Here is a 27362-nt window from a genome sequence, read left to right on the forward strand (position 1 = left end):
TGAAGATGCACTCCCCTCTCGTTGCTAGTAAACTCCATAGATTGATCTTGGTGATGCGTAGAATTTTTTTAATTTCTGCAACGATCCCCAACAATCCTGACAAAAGTAGTCTTCGCCTGCCAAAGGCTCTGGTGGTGACGCCGCCTTGGGCTCCACGATGACCTCCATCTTGCCTCCTGCTGGTCTTGGTCTCGTTGCACTGATATGGAAACCTTTGCTTGAGGCCTCGGTACTCCGTGCCCGCGCTTGCCCCCTTAGCGTCAAAGAGGAAACAAGGACACTGTGCGCGCTGGCACCCGCCTGGCGCCCGCCTGGTCTTGGTCGTCATGGCTCACGTCACGAGAACCTCGCGAGGTTTGCCTTGCCTTGATCTCTCCGCCCCCAACCTGCTGAGGCCGCTCCTGAGGAGGTCTTGTGTCGTCCGCCTCGCGAGGCTTGGCCCCTCGCGAGGATCTTGAATGCTTGTTGGTGAAGATGGGCCGTACAGGCCCACTTGCAGAGCCACGCCGCGGGCCGCAGGCAGGCAAGTCTGGGGACCCCCGTTCCCAGAACGCCAACAGTAGCCCCCAGGCCCAAGGCGCGCTCGGGCTTGGCTTCGAGGCGAAGCCAAAGGTCAAGTGCGGAGTGCCGCAGGCCCCAATAGCCTGCGGCCTTGGTCGATGCGTGGCGGTTGATTGGACGTGGGCGTCTCCACTTCCCACGCAGCCTTGGAATCCGCCTGGCTACGCGGCCACCGCAACCTACACAGTTATTCTTCCATCGCCCGCGCCATACTTCCCTGGTTCCTCTGCTCCTCCAAGACTCTGCTCCTCTTTCCAATCTGACCTGAGCTCTACCCTCTCCATCGTCATGGCGCCAAAACAAGCAGATAAGGGGAAGAAACCTCTGCCTTTGGCTAGCGCACCTCCGGCCGCCGAGCCCGCAGTTGGCCGGTCACTGGTGCTCAACGATGAGGCCATGGTCAAGGTGCGTCCCATGCTCGCCTCCAGCTTCAATGAGTGGGGAAAGACAGTGGCTTGGCCTGCGTCTCGTGCTCGCATTGACCGGGCTGCCACCAAGGTCCCAATCTTCATCGATGCTCTTTGGGCTGGCCTGGTCCCTCCTTTCTCCGCCTTCTCCAACGCGGTGCTTGAACATTACCAGATCCACATTCTGCATCTCGACCCCCAATCCGTGACTCTTCTTGCCGTCTTCGCCTTCGTTTGCGAGGCCATGGTGGGCATTGCCCCTTCCGTGGCCCTTCTCCGCCACTTCTTCTTGTTGCATATGGTGGATCCCCGGCAGAGCTCGGGGTGCGTGAGCTTCCATGCCGTGGCTGAGACAGCCGGCTCGGGGATTGATTTTGACCTCCCGCCGCCCACGGGCAGATGTCGGACGCGCTGGGTGTATGTGGACGTAGGGGTGCTCAGCCCCCTGCTCTCGCCTCCGTCGTCGCCTGCCATCCCCAACTCCGGCTAGGGCCATGAGAACCTCGCGAGCCCTGGTCTTGTCCTCGTCTGGCTCAAGCTGAAGAAGCTGAAAGACCTTGGTGTGACAGCACCTATGGTGGTGAAGGAGTTCGTCAGGCGCCATTCTCGACCGATGTGGGCCTTGCTCAACAGCAAGGACCATATGAGGCTTCAGGAGTCCGGGCTCCCTCCTGAGACGTGGTAGACGGTGCTTGAGGTCTTGGCGGGCGTTCCGTTGCCAGACGACATGCCTGGGAAGAGTTGCTTGTTGTACCGCTGCTCGAACAAGGAGGAATTCGCAGAGCACATGCCTTCTTTTGACGAGTGGGGGCTGCGCCCTGACGGCCTGGTGGGGCCCCGCGAGAACCCCATCAACGTGGTTTCCCTCTTCGCTATGGGTGCCGAGCTCACCCCGAGTGTGGAAGCAGGGCGCGAGCACCATCCAGGGCCGGTGACCCCAGGACCGAGGTGCTGATGCCGCCTGGGGCTCCCGAGGCGTCGTCCTCGGGAGCCCGTGATTCTTGTCCTGGGGCGGCTGTTGCGGGGGCGATGCAACGCGCGACTCCTGAGGCCGAAGCTCTTGGGACCTCAGCAGGTCGCCGCGAGGTGGCGCCCGGCAATTCTCTTAAGCTCGGCGCCCCTGAGGCTGTCACCTTAAGCGCTTCTCCTGCTGCACCTCATGCTGGCCGCCATGTCCAGCGCTTTGGTTGGCTCTGCATGGACTTCGAGGAGCTCCGGAAGAGGAAGAGGTCCCCGAGCGGCAGCGGTGGCATCTTCGGGCCGCTGAAGCGGAGGAAGTACATCGCCATTGACGAGTAAGTGTTGTATCTTTGTGGCTTCTTAAGTGCTACCTTCCTTCCTGACGTTGGTTCTTCAGGGTCCCTTCTGCCACAGCAGCTGAGTCTTCCGAGAAGCAGTCTCCTCCCTCTTCGACTCCCCCGATGACCTTGAGCACCCTGAGCCCGCACGCCGCTCCTGGTGCGGGGTCGGTTTGGGAGGCGCGCTCGCCTCCATAGCGCCTTGAGCCCACGGCCTCGTCGCCCCTTCTTTGCGGCCTTGCTTGGAGCTTGGCGGTCGTGCCCAGGACTCCTTCTCTGGTCATGGACGGTGGCTGGTTGGCTTCGGTCTTCGGCCCCTCTTCAAGTAGCGGGCCCCATCTGGTTCGGGCCCCCCGTGAGGCCTGGCTGGCGCCTGGGGCAGCGCCAGCCCCCAGCCCCCTACCGAGAGGGGGCGCGCCGCTTCAGGCCTCGCCCGCAGCCCCCGTGGTGGAGGACGAGATGGGTCGTGCGCTTGAGTTTGAGCACGAACGGAGCATCGTTCGCCACAAGCTCTTCCAGGAGGCGATGGGCGTGATGAATCGGCTCGGCGGTGAACTCGTGGACGTTGACTCGCGCCTCAAGGCTGAGTGTCTTCGGCTGGCGGAGGAACAACGTAAGCTGAAGGTGGCTATCAACCTTGGCCGCCATCAGCGCGATCTTGACAACGCGAAGGCCAAGGCGTCTCTTGAGGTCTCTCATGAGGCTTGCTCCCGAGCTTTGGAGGAGGCTCACGAGGCTGACCGCCGTCGTGAAGCTGCGGAGAAGCGCGCGTGGGAGATCCAGGCCTGGAGTGCGTCCCAGGAGCAGCAGGTGGAGGCGCGCAAAGCCGCCCTTGCGTCGTTGAGGGGGACGCCCGCCGAAGAAGAAGAGATCCGAAGGCGCGAGGAGGCGTTGGCACTGGAAGCCGTGGAGCGTAGCCTCGAGCTTGAGCGGTTGGAGACGAGGGAGCATCAAGTTGCCCAAGCGGAAGATGCCGTTGGTGCACGCGAGCCCAAGGCTCAGGAGGAGGTCGATCGCCGGGTGGCCGAGGTTTGCGCGGGTCTTGAGGGTAGGCATGACCTGAAACTGCAGCTTGCGGAGACGAAGGCTGCAGGTAGGGCCGCTGCCCTTAGGCCCAGGCTAGCTGAGGTAGAGAGGCGCGAGGAGGCCACGGCAGCCGCCCTGGTTACGGCGCAGGCGGATCTGGCCTCCGCCCACGCCGAGCTGCTCTCTCTTCAGAAGCGAGTTGCCGATGTCGAGGCCATCGCGCAACAGAACAGGGAGGAGGTGCTTCAGCGGCAGACATTGGAGCGCGAGCACGCCCCCATGCTTCAGAGTCTCAGGAACAGGGCCAACACCGTGTTGGGCCATATCTACGATGAGAATGCCCCTCATCCTCATACGGACGACTACGCCAGCCACCTTCGTTTCTTCTTCGACGTGGTGACGCGCCTGGAAGCTCGATCTGATAGAGCCTGCCAGCTCATGGAAGAGAGGAGCCGTGGCCTGCTCGGGCGCGCGTTCTCCTGCTTCTTCAGCCATCTTCAGAACACCTTCCCCGGCTTCGACTTCAATGCCGCCATTGCCCCCGTATCCGCGGTCATCCGGGGCGACCTCGCCCGGCGGGTGGAGGACAACGTGGATGCGCTGGTCAATGCCTTCGCCTCTGAAGATGACGTGGTGGTAGTCGCGGCAGACGAAGGTGACGTGGTTGACAACGGCGATGTCGGGGCCGGCGAAGGTGGAGGCAACGCCAGTGACGGCGACAGCGACGCCAGCGGCGCGTCTGAAGATGACCTGGTGGACGCAGCGAGCGACATATCCGGCTGACTCCATGTTCCTCTGCTGTTTTACCCTGCATGCAAGAACTCGGGCGTGGCCCCTAAAGATTGTAAGAGCATTTTGGGAGGGGAAGCCCCTCATGTAAACAAATCACAGTTTTTATTCTTCTATGCCAAACTGAGTGTGCGCCTTTGTGGGTCCATGAGTCTGGTGGCAAGTTTTGCTATTACGGCTTACCTTAGCCGAGGCAAGCCCCAAACTGGATCGTGAGGTCGTGAGTTCCCGCGGAGCTCCTAAAGGGTCTGCTGACTCGCCCGAGAGGGCCTCGCGAGGATCAAGTGCCGATCGGCGCGCGCGGTGCGTGTGCCACGCCCAGCCCCGCTCGCGAGGGGCCCGCGAGGGGGAGGCAGCGAGTGCAAGCTTCAGAATAAGGCAAGAACCAGATATCAAGAAATCGCTTGAACGAGAAAAGGCACCCCCGCGCGCATCAATGAAAATTCAACTTTGACTTAAATCCAAATCGAGAAGGCAAGGCTACAGAAAAGAGATCCAAAGCAAATGGCCGCGCCCGGCACCTAGTCTAGTCTTCTTGTCTTCGAGTCTTCTCACCAGCGTGGAGCTAAGTGCTGCCACTAGGACGTGGGAGGGAGCCCCCGAGGCCCGAGGGCGGCACTCCTGAGACTCCGGGGCGTGTACAGCCCCACTCGTTATTACGTGAGAGTGTCACAAGCGACGATCTTCACACGCATGAGCCTTACTTCATATCGCCAGACGAGGGGCCCGCCTTGCGCCTCCCTCGGCCACCGTTGGGGGCGACCAGAAACCAGGACGCCACCAAAGGGACAAAGGGGACGCCAGCGGCGCCCTCGGTGACCACAGGTCCTCTGCCGGGGTAGGGCTCGCCGACGCCTCCCCGGCAGAGGGCCTACCTCCGGGTAACGCCTTGCTCCACGCGACGCGGGGAGGGGCCTTGCTCCTAGCTCCTCCCGCGCAGCCCCTAGCGAGCCTCTCCTGATGGGGCATGCATCGCCGTGCCGGAACCATCGCCTGGTGCTGTGACCTGGTTCACCTGTGACTCATGGTTAGCGTAAGCTTGCCCCTGAGGAATCAGTGGTACCCTGTATCTGTTGTTGACGGCACGGTTGGTGGGGCTCTCTGGCGGCTCCTAGAAGGCTTCAGCTCCTAACGCCTCCTCCTCCCAACCTGGCCCGAGGAACGAGCCGGGGTCGTCCTCCGGCGTGTACTCTTGGTCCATCATGCGGGGCACGTAGGCCTCCGAGGGCGCTGCCCCGAAGACCTCGCCGAAGTGCCCCACGCTCCATGTCGCCCGGCCTGTCACGCCATCTTGAGGATGGCAGGGCAGTGCTCTGACGGGGCCGTATGCGGCAACGCTCGTCCCTGCACCCATCTGGGGTGTTGCGGGCGCGATGGGGCGCCCTCCACCGTGGATCATGTTGATGTCGACGAGGCTCTCGGGCGCCCCCGGGAGCACACGGGCGCGGCGAGGCCCGCTGTGGGACCCAGCCGCCGCCTGAGGCATGAGCTGATAGCAGAAGGGCGGCGCTCCTGTGGCCGCTGCTTCCAGTAGCTCGGCGACACGTTCCAGCAGCGCATCCCGGCCGCTCTCCATCAGTCGGCACCGCAGCAGCTCCCGTGCCACTGTGAGTGCGGCCCGCATGTTCGCCTGCTCCCGCCGGGTGTGTGGTGCCGTTGCTGTGGCGTGGCTTGCGGCCCTTGCAGCGGCTCGCGCTTGTCGTGGAGTAAGGGCGGACGGCGCCTGGCCCCGCCGCCCGCGTCTAGCAGCGTTAGGTGGCGCCCGTGCCGCCTGGAGCGCGGGGTTGAGGTCTTCCTGGGTAGGCGGCGCCGTCCGGGCGGTCCAGGCTGCCCAGTGGTCGGCGTCAGCCCTCGGGTTGCCGACCATCGGAACTGCGGAGCGTCAGTGGATCAGCTGATGGGGAAGAGGCTCCGGCGCACCCCTACCTGGCGCGCCAAATGTCGGAACTCGGGTTCCGGCAAAACCCTTAAGGTTCGAACTCTGGGCTGCGCGCGAAGTTCTCCCCCTACCGATCCTTGTCCTAGCTTTGCTAAGATCTCAAGGGCTAACTCGATGAACTCGCAACACAAAGAACACAATATTTATACTGGTTCGGGCCACCGTTGCGGTGTAATACCCTACTCCAGTGTGGTGGTGGCGGATTGCCTCTTGGGCTGAGGATGAATAGTTACAAGGGGAAGAACGGCCTCCTGAGGATGAGGTGTTCTTGTGCTTGATGTGCGGGTGAGGATCCCCCTCTATGGTGGTGGCTAGTCCTATTTATAGAGGCCCTGGTCCTCTTCCCAAATATTGAGCGGGAAGGGATTCCACAACGGCCAGTTTGAAGGGAGACAACTAGTACAAGCTATCCTGACAAAAGTAGTCTTCGCCTGCCAAAGGCTCTGGTGGTGATGCCGCCTTGGGCTCCATGGTGACCTCCATCTTGTCGTCCTGCTGGTCTTGGTCTTGTTGCACTGATATGGAAACCTTTGCTTGACGCCTTGGTACTCCGCACCCGCGCTTGCCCCCTTAGCGTCAAAGAGGAAACAAGGATACTGTGCATGGTCTCACCCGCCTAGCGCCCGCCTGGTCTCGGTCGTCATGGCTCACGTGACGAGAACCTCGCGAGGTTTGCCTTGCCTTGATCTCTCCGCCCCTCGCGAGCCAACCTGGTGAGGCCGCTCCTGAGGAGGTCTTGTGTCGTCCGCCTTGCGAGGCTTGGCCCCTCGCGAGGGTCTTGAATGCTTGTTGGTGAAGATGGGCCATACAGGCCCACTTGCAGAGCCACGCCGCGGGCCGCGGGCAGGCAAGTCTGGGGACCCCCGTTCCTAGAACGCCGACAAATTCTAGAACAAAGGAGAAGTGCTTGTGTTTTGAGGTTTGTGCATTATGCTTAAGTTCAACCATGGAGTCTTTTAGATTGTACATGTGGCAAAATCTGGTAGAATGTAGATGATATCCAACGGCCAGTAATGCTCGGATTTGCCATCTCTGCACCGTCGAATTGGCTTCATCCAACGACCATCTTTCAAAGTTATTCGCAAACTATATAGGGGTATAGATATAGATATAGATATGTGATGCGAAAGCCACCCATCATATCCAATTAGAATAGTGTGTCCATGCACGGATGCAATGTGGCCAAACGATATCTGCCATCGATACCTCAAATTTAAATCAATCTGACCTTGTTCAATGTGTATACAGTATATCATGCTCATTTCCAAACCACACCGCGCATATCTCATTTATATTCATGCATGCATGGGTTTCAAACATCATGATCTCTTATTCAATTATTTGAATTCAACTTTACATTGGTTATGACCTCACCTAGTCTTTTACACCCACACAGTCGTCTTCTCTTTATAATTGTATCACTAACTTTCTCTCGTGCAAGCATGCACACACACTACCACTCGGCATTATTGTAGGATCGGAAGCATGTCTAGAGGGGGGTGATTAGACTACTTGACCAAATAAAAATCTAGCATTTTCCCAATTTTAAGTCTTGGCAGATTTTAACAACATACAAGTCAAGCAATCAACCTACACATGCAAGTCTAAGAGTATAGCAGCGGAATGTAAAGCATTGCACATGAAGATAAAGGGAGGAGTTTGGAGGGAGCAAACGCAATGTAGACACGGAGATTTTTGGCGTGGTTCCGATAGGTGGTGCTACCGTACATCCACGTTGATGGAGACTTCAACCCACGAAGGGTAACGGTTGCGCGAGTCCACAGAGGGCTCCACCCACGAAGGGTCCACGAAGAAGCAACCTTGTCTATCCCACCATGGCCATCGCCCACGAAGGACTTGCCTCACTAGGGTAGATCTTCACGAAGTAGGCGATCTCCTTTCCCATACAAACTCCTTGGTTCAACTCCACAATCTTGACGGAGGCTCCCAAGTGACACCTAACCAATCTAGGAGACACCACTCTCCAAAAGGTAATAGATGGTGTGTTGATGATGAACTCCTTGCTCTTGTGCTTCAAATGATAGTCTCCCCAACACTCAACTCTCTCTCACAGATTTGGATTTGGTGGAAAGATGATTTGAGTGGAAAGCAACTTGGAGAAGGCTAGAGATCAAGATTCATGTGGTTGGAATGGAATATCTTGACCTCAACACATGAGTAGGTGGTTCTCTCTCAGAAAATGTATGCTGGAAGTGTAGGCATGTTCTGATGGATCTCCTCACGAATGAAGGAAGGGTGGAGGGGTATATATAGCCTCCACACAAAATCTAACCCTTACACACAAATCACCAAACTCGGTGGGACCAAATCAGAAAACTCGGTCATACCGATTTAGTTAAAAATGTGAACGTTGGGCTTTTCGGTGGGACCGACATGTCAACTCGGTGGGACCGATTTCATTAGGTTTATGGCATAACGTAATCTCGGTGAGACCGATTACACAAACTCGGTGAGACCGACTTTGGTAATAAGCTAACCAGAGAGTTGGTCAGGCAAACTCGGTGGGACCGATTCGCTCATCTCGGTGAGACCGAAACGTTACGAAAGGGAAACAGAGAGTTTGCATTGCGAACTCGGTGGGACCGATCGCTCATCTCGGTTGGACCGAAATGTTATGAAGGGAAACAGAGTGTTTGCAATCCCATCTCGGTGAGACCGAGATCCCTATCGGTGAGACCGAAGTGACTAGGGTTTGTGGCAGTGGCTATGTCAAGTGAAATCGGTGGCGCCGGATAGCATATTTTGGTGGGGCCGAGTTTGACTTTTGGTTTGGTACATATGTGGATATGGGAAAGTGGTTGAGGGTTTTTGGAGCATATCACTAAGCATTTTGAGCAAGCAAACCATTAAGCAACACCTCATCCCCTTTTAATAGTATTGGCTTTTCCAAAACCACGCCGCACCAAAACCAGCTAACCCTCGTACACCTCTCCGTTTGCGACTCCACTCCCGCATCTTCCCATCTCCGGCTCGTTGCTGTCGGGGCCTCGCCGTCGTCCACCACCTTGGATGCACTCGGTGCGGCGTGGCCAACACACACAAAAATGAATACTCCCCCTGCTATCTGGGACCCACCATAGTTGGAGGCTGACTTGTGGGCCTACTGACGCGGAGGGAGGGCTTTGTAAAATTAGTCAATATGAACAATTGTAGGTCCAGTGACCGTACGATGTCCATCCAACGGCCGTAGTGCTTCTTCAACCTCTGGTCTTCTTGCTCCAATCGCCCAAACCAGCGCCGGTCGTGCCGCCTGCTCCTGCCTCCCGTGGCCGGCTCTGCTGCCGCGCAGGCCTGACCGCCCCACCCTACTCCAACCTCTGGCCAGGCCACCCCTCTACTCACCCACAACCCCTGTCATTCTGCGGCGACTGCAGCCTCACACTGCAGCCGAACCAGTCAACCCTCGTACTCCTCTCCGCGTGGGCATCCACTGTCGCGTTTTCCCCAGCTCCGTGCCGTCCCCTTCCTAGGCCTCGCTGTCGTCCACCGCCTTGGTGCTCTCGGTGCGCCGTGGTCAATGTGGTCAAGGAACGACTTGCATCGGAAGAGGACTATACATGGAGAGGCTAACAGCTGGGTCCACGGTCACAACAAGGAAGTGCCTCCTTATTACACGCAAAATAATGATTCCTCCACCTGACAGCAGGGACCCACCGGACGGGCCACCGTATTTCACAAAAAAAATGTTTCTCCCCTGACTGCTGGGACCCACCAGCTACATCTTCGCACGCAAGGAAGTGTGTCCATATCACGGGAAAAAAATATGATTCTCCCTTGACAGCTGGGACCCACCAGCTATATCTTCGCATGCAAGGAAGTGCCTCCTACCTCCTTGACAGCTGGGACTCACCCAGTCGAACCGTACATAGGGTTGTCTGTCTGGTCGCGAACGTGTACGTACATACTGGTCGATCGGTCTATCTGCAGGATACAGCGATGAACCGTGGCCGAGTAAGGAAGGGCACCTGTCATAGTAGAGGCGCGAACGTAGCATGTCACGCAGTCCTGTCAATATCATGTACACGTACCTACAGCCAGGGTGCAAGAAAGTAAATACGACCACGTATGTACATACGGGCGGGGTCTCGAACGCCTACTCGCGCATACGTACGGCCAGGGCTCATGTACATGGAGAGGCAGCCGAGAGCAGCGACGGCGTCCTGTTCATCGGCAGCCAACCGGCTAGGGCGGAATGGAGAAACTGCGTCGTGTTCATCGGGAGACAACGGAATGTGTCCTGTTCATCGGGAGCCAACCGGCTTGGACGAAACAGCCGAAACGAGGCCTGGCATATCGCAGAACGGAGGAAACGACCTTGTGTTCGACCGCCTACGGTCGAAACAGAATCCTGTTCGCCCGGAGGGGTCTGGCGTATCGCAAAACGGAGGAAACGGACTTCTCTTCGACCTCCTATGGTTGAGACGGGGTCGTGTTGATCGATAGGGGTGTGGAATACCGCAAAATGGAGGAAACGGACTTCTCTTTGACCTCCTACGGTCGAAACAGGGGTCCTGTTCATCGGGAAGGGTGTGGCGTACCGCAAAATGAGACTCCACGGGCTACTATTCATCCACCATCTACTGCCTCGCTCCAGCCTCCACGGGCTACTGTTCATCCACCATCAACCTCCTCCAGCCTCCACCTGCGACTGTTCAACCACGGCATCTCCCTCCTGCCGCCACCAGCTACTGTTCATCCACGGGCTCATGTTCATCCAACCTCCACCGCTCCTCCACCTACTACTGTTCAACCACCCCTCCATGGGCTACAGTTCATCCAGCCCTCCACCGGCTACTGTTCAACCAGCCCTCCAAGGGGTCCTGTTCATCCACCCCAACCGGCTCGATCGGGGTCCTGTTCATCCAGCGGCAACGGCCTCTACTACCACGGGGTCCTGTTCATCCAACCCCCACCGGGAACTGTTCATCCAACCCCCAACAATGCTCACGGTTCATCAAGAGGCAGCAGGTTCGATCGGCTTCAGTTAGCAGCATTAGCGAAGGAATCGCTCGATCGGGTTCAGTTAACAGCCAGGGATCGATCGATCGCTTGGGTTCAGTAACGCGTAGCCAGTGCAATCGCTTGGGTTCAGTAGGCGAACGCGTCGCTTGGGTTCAGTTAGAGCCCAACGCCTCGCACCCACGCGCGTATGTGTACGAGAGAAACACGCAACCCCTCTGTGCATCGCTCGGCCCCGACCACCCATCGTAACCGGGAACTCCCCGATATTTTCCTCGCCCTCGCTTCTACCATGGTTTTTTCCATCATGGACGGCCCAAAGAATGTCATGAAGTTGCGTCTCCGGCCCGCCCAGGACGAAAAGCCCATTTTCAGTCATGATTTTTTGTCATAGAAGTAGGTGTCCACAACATCTATAATGATACCGGGTTTCGTCACAATTATCGTCATAGAAGTGTCATAAGCATGACAGAAAAAAAATTGTTCGGCCCAAAATGTCATGGATGTGTCTTTTTCTGTAGTGTTGCTTCTCCGGTAGGAATCTTGGGGCACTCTTTGAGGTTTTTGTGTTCGATTGAATATTATGAATCTAAAGTTGTTTGATGCATATCGTATGATTGACTCATGGATACTTGTGGTGACATTGGATATCTAGGTGACATTAGGGTTGATTGATGTGTGTCATATGGTGTTATTTTACTACAAACTCTAGGGCTGTTTGTGACACTTATAGGAATAGCTCAATGGATTGATCGGAAAGAATAACTTTGAGGTGGTTTCGTACCCTACAAGCAATTTCATCTTATGTTCTCCATGATAGGAACTTTGGAGTGACTCTTTGTTGCACATTGAGGGATTTCCATGTGATTTAATTATGTTATCATTGTTGAGAGAACTTGCACTAGTGAAAGTATGAACCCTAGGCCTTGTTTTCAAGCATTGCAATACCGTTTTTGCTCACTTTTACTACTTGCTACCTTGCTGTTTTTATTTATTCATATTATAAAAATATATTTCTACCATCCATATTACACTTGTATCACCATCTCTGCGCCGAACTAGTGCACCTATACAATTTACCATTGTATTGGGTGTGTTGGGGACACAAGAGACTCTTTCTTATTTGGTTGCAGGATTGTTTGAGAGAGACCACCTTCATCCTACGCCTCCCACGGATTTATAAACCTTAGGTCATCCACTTGAGGGAAAATTACTACTGTCCTACAAAACTCTGCACTTGGAGGCCCAACACAACTCTACAAGAAGGTTGCGTAGTAGACATCAAGCTCTTTTCTGGCGCCGTTGCCGGGGAGGTTAGTGCTTGAAGGTATATCTTTAGATCTTGCAATTTAATCTTTTAGTTTCTTGTTTTATCACTAGTTTAGTCTATAAAAGAAAACTACGAAAAAATGGAATTGAGGTTGTCATATGCTTCATCTTTTTAATGTCTTTCGTGAAAATAATGGAAAGGAAAATTGTGCTCAAGTGTTAGAAGAAGAAGTCAATAAAATGGTTGGCTCTGAATCATTGAATGATAAACATGATTGCAATGTTGTTAGTGTGCTTGCTATGAATATTCATGATACTAATGATGATTGCACTAGTCATGATAAAGAAGTTTCTTATGTGGAGTGAATAGAGTTTGTGAAGATATGCCTTATAGGGATGATAGATATTGTAAGAAGCATAAACATGATGAAACCAATCCGTGACTTAAGGTGATAGATAAATTTGCTACAAAATTATGCTCTCTTCATCCCATTACTTGTGAACTTTGCAATAGAGTTGGCCATCTTAATTTTCAATGCATACTTTTTCATGATCGAATCGTGACCAAATATTGCAATAACTTGATCACCCTTGAACTTTATAATGAACTCTGTTTATTTTTGGGGTGTGAAGAATTGTCACATAGAAATAGTTGGTTTGAAGCATTCATATTCACCGACCATGTTGAAACTACTCTTCAAAAATCTATATGTTTTGCGTGGTAAATTGCAATGAGAATGCTTATATTGCCAACTATAGAAAGATGGGAAAAGCATTAGAATATAAAAGAAATACTAATGAAAGGGTAAAGCTCTCCACTTTCCCTCCTATTATCTCTCGTGATGAAGCAGGTTACGAGAATGAGCCTCCTATGCAACCAATCTCATCAATAAGGAGCTCCAAAAAGTTGATTAAACCCACACATGATGTGGAGAAGAAAAAGAAAAGACGAATAAGCAAAGGTAAAAATGCATCCCTCCCAAATGATGTTGCTCCTATTATTGTTATGCCTCATGAGAGTGAATAAAAAATAAATGTGGAAGATGATATACTTGATGATGATATTGATTCTTTGCCTTATGGTAAAACGTCCGAAGAAACTATCGAGGATGATTTTGTTATGCCTGTTACTCCTTGTGATGATTATGATTGGGAAAGTAATGATACTTGTTATAATATTGAGAATATTTTTGTCACCAACCTAGAAAATTGTGATGATAATAATTGCTATATTATTGGTGTTATTCATACTATTAATGATGAGAGTGATTATGCTTATGATATACAAAGCCACAAGCTTGGGGATGCTATGTTTAATGAAGATGATATTTTTAGTCCCCCAAGTTTTGGTGTGCAAATTTATTACGATGATAGCATGCCTCCTACATATGATGATTGCAATATTAATGAAAGTGGATTCGAAGAGGTCGTGATTTTATTTAATAATGATTTCACTATCTTGGAAGAGGTTTCAATTGATTATGATGAGAACGAAGTTGCTACTTATGATGATTATTGTGATGACACTTCTGTTATAAAAAGTAGTGATGATTATATTAAAACTTGTCATGATTATGATAACCCTTTTCTGAACATTACTCTTTTAATGTGGAAACAATTTATAGTATTCGAGTTTCTTATGATACTCCCACTATTCCGAATGAGAAGAATTTTGCTTATGTGGAGAGTAGTAAAATTTATATGCCTGTGCATCATGAAAATAATGCTTTATGTGATGGTTATATTGTTCAATTCATTCATGATGATACTGAAAATCATTATGAGGGAGGAACATATGCTTTTACACATCTCAATAATATCAAGTTCCCTCTCTATGTGTTGAAAGTTTTGAAGTTTTGCTTGTTTTGCCTTCCTATGCTAGTTGATTCTTGCTCCCATAAATTGTTTTCTCACAAAATCCCTATGCATAGGAAGTGATTTAGACTTAAATATGCTAGTCATATTCTTCATGATGCTCCCATTATGTTTCAACTCTTATCTTTTATGTGAGCATCATTGACATCATCAAGCCTAGCTAGGGGCGTTAAACAATAGCGCTTGTTGGGAGGCCACCCAACTTTTATTTTGTGTTTTAATAAATACACACTATTACTTCTGTAGTAATTTTGTTTTAGTGTTTTAGTTAGTGTTTGAGCCAAGTAAGACCTTTGGGATGGTCTATGATGATAGTTGATTTGATCTTGCTGAAAAACGGAAACTTTTGTGCTCATTGTCAGAATTTTAGAAATTCACATAAGTGTGCTTTTGATCTGAATTTTTTACACCAGATTGATATAAAAATTACCAAGGTTTTCCTAAGTTTTCAATTTTTTTGGAGTTACATAAGTATACGAAGTTTCCAGATTACTACAGATTGTTCTGTTTTTGACAAATTCTGTTTTTGACAGGTTCTGGTTTCATTGTGTTGTTTGCTTATTTTGATGAATCTATGGGTAGTATCGGAGGGTATGAACCATGGAGAAGTTGGAATACAGTAGATATAACACTAATATAAATTTAGAATGAGTTCGCAAGAGTAACTAATTTGTGATTTGTTTTCTTATACTAACGGATCTCATGAGTTTTTTGTTGAGTTTTCTGTTGTGAAGTTTTCAAGTTTTGGGTAAAGATTTGATGGACTATGGAATAAGGAGTGGAAAGAGCCTAAGCTTGGGTATGCCCAAGGCACCCCAAGGTAATATTCAAGGACAACCCAGTATCTAAGCTTGGGGATGCCCCGGATGGCATCCCCTCTTTTGTTTTCAATCCATCGGTAAATTTACTTGATGCTATATTTTTGTTTTGCTTGGAGCGTCTTGTATGATATGAGTCTTTGATTTTTAGTTTCCCACAATCATCCATGCTGAACACACCTTTTGAGAGGGACACACATTAATTGTGAATTTATTAGAATACCCTATGTGCTTCACTTATATCTTTTGAGCCGGGTAGTTTCTCTAGCGCTTCACTTATATCTTTTTAAAACACATCGGTGGTTTTATTCAGAAGAATTTGATGAACTATCATGCTTCACTTATATTATTTTGAGAGTATTGAAATAGAATGGTAATTTTCTTAGGTTATGAATTTAGTCCTAATATGATGGGCATCCAAGAGGGATATAATAAAAACTTTCATAAAGAGCATTGAATATATGAGAAGTTTGATTCCTTGCATTTGTTTTGAGATATAAAGATGGTGATATTAGAGTGATGCTAGTGAGTAATTGTGTATTGGTAGAAATACTTGTGTTAAAGTTTGTGATTCCCGTAGCATGCACGTATGGTGAACCGTTACGTGATGAAGTCGGAGCATGATTTCTTTATTGATTGTCTTCCTTATGAGTGGCGGTCGGGGACGAGCGATGGTCTTTCCCTACCAATCTATCCCCCTAGGAGCATGCGTCTATTACTTTGTTTCGATAACTAATAAATTTTGGCAATACGTATGTGAGTTCTTGTCACGCCCAATATGCGATACTATCCTAAAGAGACTCGAAGGTCCCACCAAGGATAGAACCGCATATTGACACGCTTTTGCAAGGTGGATATCATTACATCAACATTACATAATATATGGGGATACATGCAAGGCATACAAATGCCGCAAGGATACATCAATACATCATACGTAAGATCAACATCCGACTACGGAAGAAACCCAAACAGAAGCTCAAACGACATCCACCCTGCTAGCCCAGGCTGCCGACCAGGAACCTAACCCAAGATCGATGAAGAAGAAGAAGAACTCCAACACGAATAAACATTGCTCTCGGGTCATGATCATCGCATAATCTGTACCTGCAACTTTTGTTGTAGTAATCTGTGAGACACGAGGACTCAGCAATCCCATAACCATGGGTATCAAGACTAGCAAAGCTTAATGGGTAAGGAAGGGGTAAAGTGGTGAGGTTGCAGCAGCGACTAAGCATGTATGGTGGCTAACATACGCAAATAAGAGCGAGAAGAGAAGCAACGGAACGGTCGTGAAACTAGCAATGATCAAGAAGTGATCCTGAACTCCTACTTACGTCAAACATAACCCAAAGACCGTGTTCACTTCCCGGACTCCGCCGAAAAGAGACTATCACGGCTACACACGCGGTTGATGCGTTTTAATTAAGTTGAGTGCCAAGTTCTCTACAACCGGACATTAACAAATTCCCATCTGCCACATAACCGCGGGCACGGCTCTTGAAAGTTTATACCCTGCAGGGGTGTCCCAACTTAGCCCATTATAAGCTCTCACGGTCAACGAAGGATATTCCTTCTCCCGGGAAGACTCGATCAGTCTCGGAATCCCGGTTTACAAGACATTTTGACAATGGTAAAACAAGACCAGCAAAGCCGCCCGAATGTGCCGACAAATCCCGATAGGAGCTGCACATATCTCGTTCTCAGGGCACACCGCATGAGCCAGACGTCGGGTTGGCATAGACCCTGGTTGCCCAGGGGGCGCCGGACATCGCTCGGTTTAGACCAACACTTGGAGAAGCACTGGCCCGGGGGGTTAAAATAAAGATGACCCTCGGGAGCGCGACTCCTAAGGGAAAACGGCTTAGGTGAGGCAAATGTAAAACCAAGGTTGGGCCTTGTTGGAGGAGTTTTATTCAAGGCGAACTGTCAAGGGGTTCCCATAACACCCAACCGAGTTAGGGACGCAAAATCCGGGAACATAATACCGATATGACGGAAAACTAGGGCGGCAAGAGTGGAACAAAACACCAGGCATAAGGCCGAGCCTTCCACCCTTTACCAAGTATATAGATGCATTAATAATATAAGAGATATTGTGATATCCCAACATAAACATAATCCAACATGGAGCAATCTTCATCTTCACCTGCAACTAGCAACGCTATAAGAGGGGCTGAGCAAAGGCGGTAACATAGCCAAACAACGGTTTGCTAGGAAAGGTGACAAAGGTTAGAGGTTCATGGCAATTTGGGAGGCTTGAAGAGCAAGTGATAGGTAGCGCAGCATAGCGATAGAACGAAGCAACTAGCATAGCAATGATAGTAATGAGATCCAAGGTTACGGTCATCTTGCCTGAAATCCCGCTAGGAAGAAGAACAAGTCCAGGAAGAAGATGAAGCCACGAAGACGAACCAAGCGTAGACGAACGAATCCTCGCAATCGCAACGAAACGGGAACTAGCGAGAAGAAGCACACAACATGGTAAACACGCCATACATGAACAAGGCATGATGCTCAACCAAGTATGATGCATGACAAGGCTACATGAAGCTACTCATGGCAAGAGATGATGCATACAAGAACAACACATCAAAGCAAGTTTAAATGAGGCCGGAAACAACATATGACAACTCCGGTAAGTCCTCGTATACAATTTCGAAATTGGTCAAGATCTTAATAAACCTTATGTTCAAGTTGTTAAACAGCAAGTTAATATGCATCAAGACAATCTACACAAAATTCTAGTCAAGTTACATATAAAGTTCGTTTAATTCGGAGCTACGGCCTAGAAGATATGAGCAAAACAAGTTAAACATGGCATTGATGCAAAATGCATTCAAACATCAAGCAAACACACTCAAAACAAGGATGCAACAAGGTAACATGAAACTAAATGCAAAACTAAGCAAGTTTCATATAGAGCAAGCTCAAAACGGAGCAACGGTGCAACACATACACTCCAAACAAGATATAGCAACAATCTGTCCAAAACAGCAACTAGGCATTTTGCACGCATCAAAACAATATGCTACAGCATCCTAATATGAGAGCATAAGGCACGGACATAATGTATAGGCAAATCGTTACAAAACATGAACACTGAGCTATCTCCAGAAACCACTAGAACATGCTCAAAAGGACATGACAAGATTGCAAATAATAACAGTTTCACAGACTTGACATAATTCACTGAACATGGCAGAAATAACATCAGGTTGCATTGTTTAGAGCTATCAAACAACATGCTACAGGAACTTATCGTGCAAACAAAGGAATGGAATGCTAATACTAAAGACAAAGAACCAAACTCCCTTACTGAACTAATTCCAAAGATCAACAAAAAAGATGGTAGGATCCATGCAAACATGGCAAATGATATGACAGATTCAGACTTGAAAGAAAATAACAGTACATGGCAGAAACAACGATAAGTAGGCACGTTGGTGAGCTTGTAACACTCACCACAAGGAATTTAATGGCATGTAAAGTCAACCAACAGTAATATTGCATAAATATGAAGCTAAGCATGGCAAGATCAAGTTCATAGTATGCATGAAGCACAAGCAAAACACATGGCAAAAACTAGACTTAATGTTAACAGGCTGACAGCAACATTATTTAGCAAGTTGAGAGCAATATTACAACAAGCTACAATAGGCTATAAATGAAACCAAGGGCATGGATGGATAGAACATAACATGTGGAACAAAACATCATTAGTGAACATCTCCAGATTATGCATAGAACTCATGGTGACAGCAAGTTTACATGGCATCACAATGTTACAGCTACAGACTTTGCATGCTTGTGCCAGTCACCACATATATCACAAAAATACAAGACAAGCACCACTGTAAAGAGGGCATGATGTAGTTCAAAACACATGTAGAGCTCATGCTCATAGGATGCACACACAAGATGCAATGAAAAAGACAAATCACCAAGTTTTGATAACAGACAGCAGCTAACATCATATAGCACTCTTGCAACGATGATTAGGGCATCAATATGGACTCAAACAAGCATGGCACAATGGAACAAAATGAAGAGCATCTCCCAATGAACATTTTGACATATTACACGAACAAAACAGAGCTATACGCAAACAGTTATGATGCGATGAACAGAGCAACATAATGCAAAAATCTCAGGGACGGGCAAATTTTCACCTCGCAGAAAACGGGACGGGGTGGTGCAGCGCGATGAAGCGGTCCAGGGGCGGCGCGTTTGGTTCGGTGTGGTGGTGGATCTCATCCACCCGCTGGTTCTGGGCCGGATCTCACCGGATCCGGCCGGAGACGGCGACGGCGAGCGGTGGTGCGGCGAGGACGGCGGCGGAGCGGGAGGCCGGCGAAGCGGAGCTGGCGGCGGGGCGGCGCGGCCACCGGGCGGCGAAGGGCGACGCGGCCACCGGGCGGCGCGGGAGACGCACGGTGGCGGCGGGAGACGGGGTCTGGCGCGGAGGCGGCGCGCGGGGCGCGACCCGGGAGCGAGGGCGGCGGAGGGGGCTCGGGCCCAGCGCAGCCCGGGGCGGGCTCCCCGTGGGCCTGAGCGGGCCGCGGCGGAGGGAGGCGGAGCAGTGCCACGTGGCGGCTGCCGGTTGGCTACGGGCGACGGCGGCGATGCGTCCGGCACGGACGGACATGTCCGGCGGCGCGCAGGGGGAGAGGCTAGGGTTAGGGGTAGGGTTTGGTCCGAAAATTCGGGGGAGGGGGTGTTTATATAGGTAGACGGAGCTAGGAGAGTCCAAATGAGGAGCGGTTTTCGCCCACACGATCGTGATCCAACGACCGAGAGCATGGAGGGGTTTTGCTGGGTTAGTGGGCTGATTTGGAGGGGTGTTGGGCTGCAAAGAGAGAGGGGTTTCGGGCTACGCGGTTAACCGTTGGGGCATCAAATGACCTCCAAATGGAACGAAATTTGACGGGCGGTCTACCGGTGATATACCAAGGCCACTCGGCAAATCTCGGCCCATTCCGAGAATGTTTTTCTCCCGCTCATGAAACAAGGTCTGAGAGGGGCTACGGGCGCGTGTGGGAGTGTCGGATCACGAAACGGACAACGGGGAAAAGGACCGGATGCAAGTTTTGAAAACCATGATGATGCAATGTAGATGATGACATGGCAAAATGCAACATGCAAGAAAATGACATGGCAACAACAGCGAATAACTGGAAGACACCTCGTGCATCGAATCCGGGGCGTTACAGTTCTTTATGACTAATGTTGAGTCCATGGATTATACGCACTCTCACCCTTCCACCATTGCTAGCCTCTCTAGTACCGTGCAACTTTCTCCGGTGCATTAAACCCACCATCACCTTCCACAAAACAGCCACCATACCTACCTATTATGGCATTTCCATAGCCATTCCGAGATATATTGACATGCGACTTTCACCGTTCCGTTTATTATGACATGCTTCATCATTGTCATATTGCTTTGCATGATCATGTAGTTCACATCGTATTTGTGGCAAAGCCACCATTCATATTTTTTATACATGTCACTCTTGAGTAATTGCACATCCCGGTACACCGCCGGAGGCATTCATATAGAGTCATATATTTGTTCTAGAATCAAGTTGTAATTCTTGAGTTGTAAGTAAATAAAAGTGTGATGATCATCATTATCAGAGCATTGTCCCATGTGAGTAAAGGATGAAGGAAGCTACGATTCCCTCAAAAGTTGGGATGAGTCTCGGGAGCCCACAAAAAAAAGAGGCCAAAGAAGCCCACCAAAAAAAGAGAAAAAATGAGAGAAAAGAGAGAAGGGACAATGTTACTATCCTTTTTCCACACTTGTGCTTCAAAGTAGCACCATGATCTTCATGATAAAGAGTCTCCTATTTTGTCACTTTCATATACTAGTGGGAAATTTTCATATTAGAACTTGACTTGTATATTCGAATGATGAGCTTCCTCAAATTGCCCTAGGTCTTCATGAGCAAGCGAGTTGGATGCACACCCACTTAATTTCTTTTTGAGCTTTCATACACTTATAGGTCTAGTGCATCCGTTGCTTGGCAATCCCTACTCACTCACATTGATATCTATTGATGGGCATCTCCATAACCCGTTGATACGCCTAGTTGATGTGAGACAATCTCCTTCTTTTTTTCTTCTCCACAACCACCATATTCTATTCCACCTATAGTGCTATATCCATGGCTCACGCTCATGTATTGCGTGAAAGTTGAAAAAGTTTGAGAACATCAAAAGTATGAAACAATTGCTTGGCTTGTCATCGGGTTGTGCATGACTTAATACTTTGTGTGATGAAGATGGAGCATAGCCAGACTATATGATTTTGTAGGGATAACTTTCTTTGGCCATGTTATTTTGAGAAGACATGATTGCTTTATTAGTATGCTTGAAGTATTATTGTTTTTATGTCAATATTAAACTTTTGTTTTGAATCTTATGGATCTGAATATTCTTGCCACAATAAATAAGATTACATGGATAAATATGTTAGGTAGCATTCCACATAAAAAATTCTGTTTTTATCATTTACCTACTCAAGGACGAGCAGGAATTAAGCTTAGGGATGCTTGATACGTCTCCAATATTATCTATTTTGGATGTTTTATATGCATTAAGATGCTTTTTTACATTATTTTGGGGACTAACCTATTAACCTAGAGCCCAGTGCCAGTTTCTCTTTTTTCCTTGTATTTGAGTTTTACAGAAAAGGAATATCAAACGGAGTCCAAACGAGCTGAAAATTTACGGTGATTTTTTATGGACCAGAAGAGACCCATGGGGCATCGGAGATGGACGAGAAGAGTCCCGAGGTAACACAACGGTAGGGGCGCCCCCCACCCCACTAGGGTGCGCCCCCTGCCTTGTGGGTTCCTCGGGAACCCTCCTAACATGAAACCGACGCAAAAAATTCCAATAAATCACGAAACCCCCAGAAAGAAACGTAGATCGGGAGTTCCGCCGCCGCAAGCCTCTGTAGCCTCGAAAAACCAATCGGGAGCCTGTTCCGGCACCCTGCCGGAGGGGAAACCATCACCGATGGCCATCTTCATCATCCCAACGGTCTCCATGACGAGGAGGGAGTAGTTCACCCTCGGGGCTGAGGGTATGTACCAGTAGCTATGTGTTTGATCTCTCTCTCTCTCTCATGTTCTTGATTTGGCACGATCTTGATGTACCGCGAGCTTTGTTACTATAGTTGGATCATATGGTGTTTCTCCCCCTCTATCTTCTTGTGATGAATTGAGTTTTACCTGTGAGGTTTCACTATTATCGAATTGAATACTATTATGGATTTGAGAACACTTGATGTATGTCTTGCGTGGGATACCCGTGGTGACAATGGGGTGTTCTATTGATTCACTTGATGTATGTTTTGGCACTCAACTTGCGGATTCCCGAGGTGACATTGGGGTAATCTATGCATAGGGGTTGATGCACGTTTTTGTCCTTTTTTCTCCGGAAGGAATCTTGGGGCACTCTTTGAGGTTCTTTGTGTTGGATTGAATATTATGAATCTGAAGTTGTTTGATGCATATCGTATGATGGACCCACGGATACTTGTGGTGACATTGGAGTATCTAGGTGACATTAGGGTTGATTAATGTGTGTCATATGGTGTTATTTGACTACGAACTCTAGGGATATTTGTGACACTTACAGGAATAGCTCAATGGATTGATCGGAAAGAATAACTTTGAGGTGGTTTCGTACCCTACAAGCAATTTCATCTTATGTTATCTGCGATAGGAACTTTGGAGTGACTCTTTGTTGCATGTTGAGGGATTTCCATATGATTTAATTATGTTATCATTGTTGAGAGAACTTGCACTAGTGAAAGTATGAACCCTAGGCCTTGTTTTCAAGCATTGCAATACCGTTTTTGCTCACTTTTACTACTTGCTACATTGCTGTTTTTATTTATTCAGATTAGAAAAATATATTTCTACCATCCATATTACACTTGTATCACCATCTCTTCACCGAACTAGTGCACCTATGCAATTTACCATTGTATTGGGTGTGTTAGGGACACAAGAGACTCTTTGTTATTTGGTTGCAGGGTTGTTTGAGAGAGACCATCTTCATCCTATGCCTCCCACGGATTGATAAACCTTAGGTCATCCACTTGAGGGAAAATTGCTATTGTCCTACAAAACTCTGCGCTTGGAGGCCCAACATGAGTCTACAAGAAGAAGGTTGCATAGTAGACATCAGAGCCACAAGTTGGCATGCCTAAGAGAATCTTGCCACACTTTTTGAGTGTATGTGATGTCGGACCATAGTGTGGCTTGCCTAAGATGTGGCCTGAACTAAACACACACCTAACCTTAGGTGTGGCAACCTTTGGCAAACATAGTCTCAAACCAAGACTGTTACCTTAATGTTTTGATGATGTCTAGATATACACAGAAGAGCTGCAAGAACACCAACAACACAACAGCAGTTAACTGCAGTTAATTGGCTGATATTTGTACAAATGTAATAAACTCCCTCCACCCCATAATATAAGGTGTTTATTCATCCACGCTGTGAATATATTGGATGTTATAAGATCTTATATAATGGGAGTGAGGGAGTGTTGTACTACATCATATTGCAATTGTTGTTTACCTTCTAATGTTAACTTGGTGCTTTTAGGTACATGTCATTGGTAAAGATCCGTGCTTCGACCCTGTCTGCGTATGGGGCAATGAGATATTCATGAACCAGCATCAAGTGAGGACACTGATAAAGATTGTAACTAAAATGGGTCAAAAGATGGCAATTACTATTTGTTTACACTTTATCCAAGACAGCAGTGAACTGCAGCATGGTAAGTAAGAACTCTGCAGCCTTCTTTTTACTGCCCATAATAAGTTATGTTAGATGACAATGTCTGAATATTTTTCCTTTGCAGTCGTTCTCAAAGCAGTTTACTCAAGATTACCTCTCAAACTAGATGATTGGTGGGAACCCTAGGCCTTGTTTCAACGCATTGCAATACCATTTACGCTCACTTTAATCACTTAGTTACCTTGCTGGTTTTATATTTTCATATTACAAAAACCTATATCTACCATCCATATTGCACTTGTATCACCATCTCTTCGCCGAACTAGTGCACCTATACAATTTACCATTGTATTGGGCGTGTTGGGGACACAAGAGACTCTTTGTTAGTTGATTGCAGGGTTGTTTGAGAGAGACCATCTTCATCCTACGCCTCCCACGGATTGATAAACCTTAGGTCATCCACTTGAGGGAAATTTGCTACTGTCCTACAAACCTCTGCACTTGGAGGCCCAACAACGTCTACAAGAAGAAGGTTGTGTAGTAGACATCAAGCTCTTTTCTGGCGCCGTTGCCGGGGAGGTGAGTGCTTGAAGGTATATCTTTAGATCTTGCAAGAATCTTTTAGTTTCTTGTTTTATCACTAGTTTAGTCTATAAAAGAAAACTACAAAAAATGGAATTAAGGTTGCCTCATATGCTTCATCTTTTTAATGTCTTTCGTGAAAATGATGGGAAGGAAAATTGTGCTCAAGTACTAGAAGAAGAATTACATAGAATGCTTGGCATAAAATATGTGAATGATGAGCATGATTGCAATGTTGTTAGTATGAATTCTTTGAATACCCATGATGCTAATGATATGCAAAGCCACAAGCTTGGGGATGCTATGTTTGATGAAGATGATATGTTTTGTCCCCCAAGTTTTGATGAGCAAATTTATTATGATGAAAGCATGCCTCCTATTTATGATGATTATATTGATGAAAGTGGGTTTGGAAGAGTGTCAACTTTAGGAACTAATGACCCCACTATTTTGGAGGATGTTGAATATTATTGTGATAATTATGAAAGTGGATTTGGAGAGGTCATGACTTTATTTAGTGGTGAATCCACTATTTCAGAAGAGGTTCCAATTGATTATGAGAACAAAGTTACTATCTATGATGATTATTGTGATGACTTGTATGCTGTTAAGAATAATGATAACCATGAAACTTGTCATCATGATTTTAGTTTTCAATTGGATTATGCCTCACATGATAATTATTTTGTTGAGTTTGCTCCCACTATTATTTATGAGAAGAAATTCGCTTATGTGGAGAGTAGTAAAATTTCTATGCAAGTAGATCATGAAAAGAATGCTTTTGTAACATCCCAAATTTTCAATTTGGATTGTTATACATTAGATCATCATTGCGTATCATATTTTATCGCATTTTGGTTTGATCCTCGAAATTCTACGCAACTCAAGGACCCACGGAGAGTGTTGGGGATTTCGTTATTTTCATATTTGGGTTTTCTCAAAATTTGAAAATAGGATCATTTGATTTTATTTATTTTATCTTCAATTATTTCATTTATAAAAATAAGAGGGAGGGAATAAAATGACTTTCCCAAAAATAAGAAATATTGAGGATTTAATAAAAAAATCAAATCTTATTTTATTTGGAGTTTTGCTATTTTATTTGAATTTAGGAAAATTGCAATTTTTTCAAAATTGCATTTTAGGGCCAAGAAAATGATCATCTTGTTCTAAATATTTTATTTAGACGGTGAAAAATTTATTTTGGCATTTTTAGAGTTTTATTTTATTTTCTAGAATTTTTCTCAGTTTCGGCGGAATTATTAAAAAAAAACTCCCGCGCGCCCGACTGGGCCGAAACCCAGCCGAACCAGGCCGGCCCGCCCGCGCCACCGCCTCCCGTCGCCGTCTCCGGATCGGAGACCGCCGCCGCCGCCCGAGTCCGGGAGGAGCACGCCTCCCAAGGCGCCCCCTTCCCCAAGCCGTGCCCCCCTCTTTAAATAGCCGCCGCCGCCCCTCACCCTGCCACCGAACCGCAGCCCCGCCACCTGAACCCGCCCCGCCGCCGGAGCCGCACCACCGCCGAGCCGCCCCGCCGCCCAAGGTCGTCGCCGCCGCCGGGAAAGCCGCCGCCAATGACGCCCGCAGCCCCGCCGCCCCACACCGCCTCCCGTCGCCCCGCCGGAGCCGCCGGACTTCGCCGGAGCCCCGAGCCAAGGTAGCCGGCCGCCGCCCGGTTTTCTGAAGAAAACCGATTCGGTTATTTTTAGAAAACCCTAGGTTTTTTTAGATCGGTTTTGTTCTGTTTTTTCGGTTTTCTTATTTAGCGAGCGTTCGCTCGTTCGTTCGTTTTAACGAACGCATTCATCATTTAGTTACAGTTAACGAACGTCCGTTCGTTAAACTGTTTCTCAGTTTTTCTTTTTCTCGGATTTTCCGCGATTATTTCTGATCGCGATTTCCGATCTGTTTTTCGTTTTGGTTTAACTTTTCGCTCATTTGTCGGAATCAGGCGATTCAAGCGCCTAGAGTTTCGTCTCGAAACCCTCTTTCTGTTTAACCAACTCAAACAAGTTTTTGCTATTGTAAAATTTGACTTAGGTCCAGATTAGTAAACGAAACTTGTTTCTTTCGCCGTTTGACTTTCGTTGCTTCGTTTGATTTGATTCTTTTTGCAAACCGGAGTTCTTAAGTTAACTTTCTGGTTAGATCTCTTATTTGAGTTTTACCTGTGCATTAGACGAGTACTTATTGTATGCTTGTTTGTTTGCGATAGAGTACCCGGAGTGCGCCGCTTGCTACTTCGAATCCCTAGGTTTCACGGATCATCAGCAAGGTAAGTAACACTTTGATCATACCTCTTTTCATACCCAGTTTTATTGCATTAGATCAATCCTCAAACAATTGCATGATTAGGATCTGATTAAATTGTGGGTTGGGAAGTAGCTGATGAGGTAGAACCTATTGCCCTGTTTATTACCAAACCCTTGGGAGTTACTTCTACGTTTGCTTATATTGCTATGCTATGCTAGTAGACGTGGATTGGGTGAGTGTATCCATGACAGATGTGAGATTGTTAATTAATGGTTCAATTTAAGGTGGCTACTTAAACACACATCCTGGTGGATTGAGGCACCTGGGTATTCCAGCGATTGCCTGTTTTTTTTATGGACCGCCACCCAGGCTCAAAGGGATCATGAGATTATTCATGCTAGAAACTTCTGTGTGCAGCCACAAGCTATTATGGGCTCTAGCATAGTTGATTAAGTTGTGTGAACTCTTAGAGTGGTAGACTAGCAGATGTAGGGGTTGTAGGTGGTACTGTCTACCCGATCGCAAGGTGCAAACGCTTCTGAAAGACTATGTCTCGGTCATCCGTTTCTCAAACATCATGTAGTGCGAGAATCCCAACGGAGGAGATCGAGTCTTGTGGGGAAAAGTGCGCAAACCTCTGCAGAGTGTATAAACTAATCATGGTTAGCCGTGTCCCCGGTTATGGACAACTTGAGTATCTAGTACTTGGATTATCATGTGAATCTCATCATGTTACTTTAATTAATTTTGTTGGGATTAATGTTGAAACTTAATTGGGATTGAGATGGTGTCACCCATTCTC

The sequence above is a fragment of the Aegilops tauschii genome, chromosome 3, assembly GCF_002575655.3.
Source record: "Aegilops tauschii subsp. strangulata cultivar AL8/78 chromosome 3, Aet v6.0, whole genome shotgun sequence".
NCBI lineage: Eukaryota > Viridiplantae > Streptophyta > Magnoliopsida > Poales > Poaceae > Aegilops > Aegilops tauschii.